Source organism: Ictidomys tridecemlineatus, chromosome 7 (assembly GCF_052094955.1).
Source record: "Ictidomys tridecemlineatus isolate mIctTri1 chromosome 7, mIctTri1.hap1, whole genome shotgun sequence".
NCBI classification, from domain to species: Eukaryota; Metazoa; Chordata; class Mammalia; order Rodentia; family Sciuridae; genus Ictidomys; species Ictidomys tridecemlineatus.
This window is the reverse complement of record NC_135483.1, coordinates 48,902,855-48,909,039: the sequence shown is the minus strand read 5'-3', so window position 1 is coordinate 48,909,039 and position 6,185 is coordinate 48,902,855.

Here is a 6,185-nt window from a genome sequence, read left to right as displayed (position 1 = left end):
TTTGTACAGCATTTCCAAAGAAATAGAAGAAAAGTTTGAATCTTCTCATCATTAAAAAGATAAACTGAGATATTAGCTCAAGGAAACAAGGAGGGGATGACTATATTCACTATTTTGATCATGTTGATACCTTTGTGGGTGTATAACCATGCCAAAATCTATCAGATTTTTAAATGTGGGCAGGGTGTTATATGAGAATTATTCCTAAATAAAGCCATGAAAATAAAAATAAAGAAAACTATAAATGTTTGAGGTGAGGAATATCTAATTACTCAAATTTGAACATATACATATGTATCAAAATCCTACACTGTACCCCATAAAGATGTACAATTATCATTTGTCACTTAAAAATATAAATTAAAAAGAGGAAAATTTTTAAATTTACTGTTTAACTATTATTAATAATAGTAGAAAATAATGACATGTTGTTGCAAAGACAGAGATTATCAGAACAAGAAACACAAGAAATTTTAATTTAAAAAAATAATGTAAAATTATATTTTGATTCAGCAAGCTCACTAATAAGAACTTAAACTAAAGGACTAATTAGTATTAAAAAATAAATAATTAGATAATAATGAATATTAAAATTATTAGACTAGCCAGAAGTAGAAAGATTCCATAAATACACATCTGTGAGTATATATTATTTAATCATTAAAGATCATGCTAATAATCAATATCTAGTGACTTGTTTGCAATATATTTTAAATTATTAGTATATGAATTTCATCCATAATTTAAGTTTAAATAGTATATATAAACAATAAACAACAGAAAAGATAGTTTATATTACAATGGCTAATCTCTAAATGTTGTGATTGAAATATATATTTTTGCTCTTCTTAGTTTTTAAAAAGCACTTTATAAGGTAATTATTTAAAAATAACTGAAGCAAGCATTTTTAGAGTTGTATTAGGCACTAACTAGTTTTGGTGAATAGGGAAGACAAAAATCTTTGCATAGGGAAGACTCATTAGAAATAAGTTTTGTACCAAGTAGCAGGAAAAAAAATAGTACTTGAAATACTGAAGAAATTGGAGGGACATGTAATTCTTAAATTAAAAATTACATAATAAAATGTAACAGAAGTTAGGGAGCAGATATATATTTAATATATACTGAACATTGAATGGAGACTTCAAACTGGAAAATCATGAACAATACTTTCAGAGAATTTGTGAACAGGTTCATTCATTGAGGCATCTATTAAGTTATCCCAGATTCTCATTAGAGTATGTTTGAATATTAAGTTCTCAACAAACTTAGGTCAGCCGGAAAATCGTATCTTTTAATATCTTTAAATCTTTTCTTAAACTAACAAATATTTATCATGCCTATATGAACAAGATTATATAATTTGACTGAATATATTAATGTATACCTGAGCAAAAAGACATACACTCTATTTATATACGAGATTTGTTTTGATAAAGATGTTAGTACACTCCTAAATAATAAATAGATATAAGGCAACCTCATCTAAAATAATAGTAAGTTTTTATACAGAATTTGGATTTTTTGGCTTATCTCTTAAGGATCTTGCCCTACCAAATATCAAGACAATCTAAAACTTAATATTGGCAAAGGAAGAGACACATGGAGCAATAAATCAAAGAAGGAAGTAAAAAAAGAAGATTGTACATATGTGGAGGTTTTATATCTGAAACAATTTATGGAGGGAGGAGCTAAGTAAAGAATAGGAAAATTCTTGAAGAATAAAAGCTTGTAAATAGATTTCTGTCTCACATTATATATAGAATTCAAACCAAGATAATTTAAGTATTTAAATATCTAATGGGAATGTCTAAACTATTTAGGAGAAAATTAAGGGGAATATCTTTTGGACCTTGGTATAAGATTTCCTAAACAAGATTTAAAAACACAACAGCACCAGCAATAATAATAAATAAAAAATAACATGAGTATTATTAAAAGATTGCCCAATTTAACTACTTTATAATTACATTGTAATCAAGACCTGTGGAAAACAATAAAGTACAATTGGGAGAAATGTAAACCATATGCACATCAGATAAATGATTCATATGAAAAACATGTAAACTATAAATCAATAACAATAAAAAAGCATACATCCTGTAGAAAATGGAGCAAAGATGTGGAAAAACCTTAGGCTGATTTTCAGCCAGTACTGCATAGAACGAGCTCAATCAATACCCTTCACCTCATCTTCTTTTCTGATTAGTCTGATGTCTTTCCTGTACCAGTTTCTAAATGTTTAAAATATCACCCCATAAATGGACCTTCCAGAGAATAGAAGCTACATATGGGCAATAAACATAAAGAAAACAAGCAGTTAGGGAAACACAACTCATGGTCTTAATGAGGCTATTCACAACAATGTGTTAGAAATATTTGAATTTTGACAATAGCAAATGATAAAGAGAATCACAGTCCAAAGGATCTTTTGTAAGTGTCTTTTGTGAGTTTACATCTACAGAACATTAGGAAAACAATTTGGGAGTTTCTTTAAAAGTTGGCATGTATGAATATGTAACAATGAAGTCCACTATTGTGTACAATTATAATGCACCAAGAAAAAATATAAAAAATTAAATTAAATTAAAAATTTGAATATTCTGCTATTCCCCACAGCCCAATTATTCCACTACGAAATATATCCAAAAGAAATACTTGTATGTGTGCAGCAGAAATATAATCCTCCTTTTCTTTAATATTTCCTGATATCAGGGAGCTTTGTCTGAATCCTGTCTTTGTAAATTCTTGTCTCTTCAAATATAGTAATCCCTTTAAACTCAGTCCAACAATGAAAGATATGTGACAATAACTTTTTTATGTATGCTTGTAGCACAAGTACTTAAATATGTATGTAAGTAGGAGTAAGAAAAAGTGAGACAAATAACAGAAATTGATATATAAGTAATTTTTCCTGTTTTGTAGTGATGATACTACATTAGCCAGCATTTGTAGAGTGTTCACAATATGCCAGGGATTTTGCAAAACATTGTCTGTTTAATTTAGTTAATCTCCACAGCATTGTTCCATGAAAATTGATCTGTTATTATTCTTTTTCATAAATTAGGAAACTAGGGTACAAAAGGCTAATTATCCAAAATTCTTATAGCACAGAAACAACAGAAACAGGATTCCAGACGACAAGATCTGACTCTTAAGAATTATATCAGCCCTTTCTTTTTTAAAAATTAGTTCTTATCAATTATACATGATAGAAAAATATATTTTGACATATTATACATATATGAAGCATAAAGTACATTATCCCTTTCTTAAAGTATGTTTTCATCTCAATTCATGAATACTTTCATTCCTTGATAACCAAGCAAAACATGGATGATTGAATCAAAGTTAGGTACATTATCGATGGATGTCAATCTGTGACCTTTCCTTAGGACTTAGGAATTTGAAATGAGTGACTGGATCTCAGCATGACAAGCTTGGGTAAGCAGAAGAAAAGAAAATGTTGAGTTTATTTTGTGACAAAATATAATGCCATACTTATCTCTAGATCATCAATAAATTATAGCTACTGAAAATAACATTTGCTTTTTTGAAATAGATAACACTATTAGGGGATTGGGGACTTGATTTTTCAAATATACCACTTATCAATTAGTAATAAGAAATTAACTATCAGAATCTGATAATATTTTAATTGTGACCTGCAGCTTTCAAGACACTGCTATTTCTATTAATTTAACCTGATTTTTAAGAAGAAAACAAGTAATAATCATTAAAAAATAAAAATAAAAATTGAAATAACTATCCAAATCACTCTAATCATTACTTGTGAGGGAATTCTAATGCCACACCTTGAAATTACCACTTTAAATAGTATCTTATCATTTTTATATTTTCCTAAAATTAATTTTCTATCTAAATATGATGTATGTTATCTATTCCCACTCTTTCCTGTTCCCACCCATCTTTCACCTTGATTTGATTGGTATAAGTGGTGGATGATTGCATTTTATTTCTCCACATTAACTGTAGAAAATAAATTTGTTTTCATGGAATAATACAGAGTCTTAGCAAATTAAAACTCCTTAATACAGAATATGACCCCAGGTAGCCTCTTACTGAGATAATGTACAAGATAGCAGAGTCAAGCTTGATAGGGTTTATTCAGGAGGACCTCATTCAAGCAAGGCTCAGAGGCACAATTCAGACTTCACAGCATGTTACAAATTCATTGCATCTCCATGGTGGAAAAGGTAGAATTAAAAAAAATAGAATTATTTGTTATTGTTGCTAGAGTTGCATAAAAATGCAGTCAACAGTAAAATGTAAGATGTCAAAAGATACAAAAGATTATATTATATTGTGTATTGGTTTATTCTGCCACAGTTTAATTTAGAAAATGTCATATGTAAATATAGCTCTAGAGCTTCTACAGAGTAACCTAAGTCTAAATTAAAAGAAATAAATTCAAATAAAATAAGCCAAAATGGATCTAATACAGTTTTGTTCAATAACTTAATCTAAATGAATCAACACACAATTACATTAATTATTTTATTGCATTGAGCAAAAATGTCCATGAGTTAAACTGTTTTCATAGACTCGATTTTATGCTAGGTTTTTAAAACATTTTAGAATTACAATAAACATTTTACATATTTCATATAATATTTTATTTTAAATTTTACATTTCATTAAAGTTGTATGATGATCTGAAAGCCACATATTAAATATTCTTTGAAGTGATAATAACATTTATAAGTCCTGTATGTATGTACTAATTTCAGGATGATGATCCTGTACTATAGAAACACATTACTGATCATTTGTCTTTATAGAATGTACTTAAATACCATCCACTCATCTTAGATAGTAATTTAACAACTTTGTTCTCCTTTACTCCATATTGCTTATAGACAGAAGGAGAATAGTTAACAATACAATTGCAATTATTTTTCCATGAAGTACTATTTAATAAAGAACAAAGTTTTTGATAATTTGGGTATGGAATACTATATTTCTCATCTTATGTGAAAGGATCTCACTTTAATAATATCTTTAACCTTCATGACACTTGCAGTAAGTCAAGAGAACAAATAGTGACCTTGTTGACAGCTAGAGGTTAGTTGTACTAAATGTGGTATAGCTAGCATAGAATTTATGAGTTATTGGGGATATTGAATACAGGAGATTAGTGAAGGAGGTACAACATAGGAAGCAAGGTCAGAGTAATGTCATCATGAATATAAGCAGTTAGAATACCTAGGGAACCCAAGAGAAAAAATTCTCCTCTTGAGCCTCCGGAAGAATCATAACCCAGTGGCCATTTAGACTTTTAACCTTCAGACATACAAGAAAATGAATTTGTACAGCTTAAGCAATTACTAACTAGTTATGCCAGCAATGAGATGCTGATACATCAACTATTCAGTCCTAACCCACACTGGAGGCCATTGTACACTTTCTCATATTTCTTACCAGGCTTACCATGTAATAATTATGTGTTATGGGTTTTCAAAACCTTTTTTCCAAATAAATGGAGTTGAAGTCTTTTATGATCAACTGAAAATATTAATGTAGATCCAGGACAAAATGTAATGGATTTTTTCATAAAGTTTGTGCTAATTTTAACAGGTCAAACATAACTTCATTGTTTTAATAAAAAGCAGGTTTGAGTGGAAAATCTAATAATAATTTATTGATGTACTTTAAAAAGTAAAACTCAGATCTATCTCCACTAGAAAATTTTATTGACAGAATTATATTTACCTCAAAATATCTTCTGAATTGCTTCACTATAAGAAATATATTTAACCAATTTAAATATAATACAGAATAATGCTTTATTGCAGACTTTTGGAAAGAAAATAATGGCCATATTCATAAGTTCCAGCAACCTGAGTGATGTGCCTTACATACTCAAGGTAGGACAAATGCTTAATAGAACTGCCTTCAATTCTCTGTGAAAACCAGGAGATTCTGTATTCAATTACTAAAGTTTAGAGTTTGCCCAGATTGGTTTCTTCAGAAAAAAATACATTGTAAACTTTCTAGGGAATTACGGAATTAAAGACACAATCCAACTCAAAACTTTTAGACCGAAAACCACCTACCTGTGTATGAATTTATTTAACATAAAAAGGTACAATAAGAAAATTTGGCTATTTATAAACAATAATTAATGTCATAAAATATTTGCTTTAGATATATAATGAAAAATT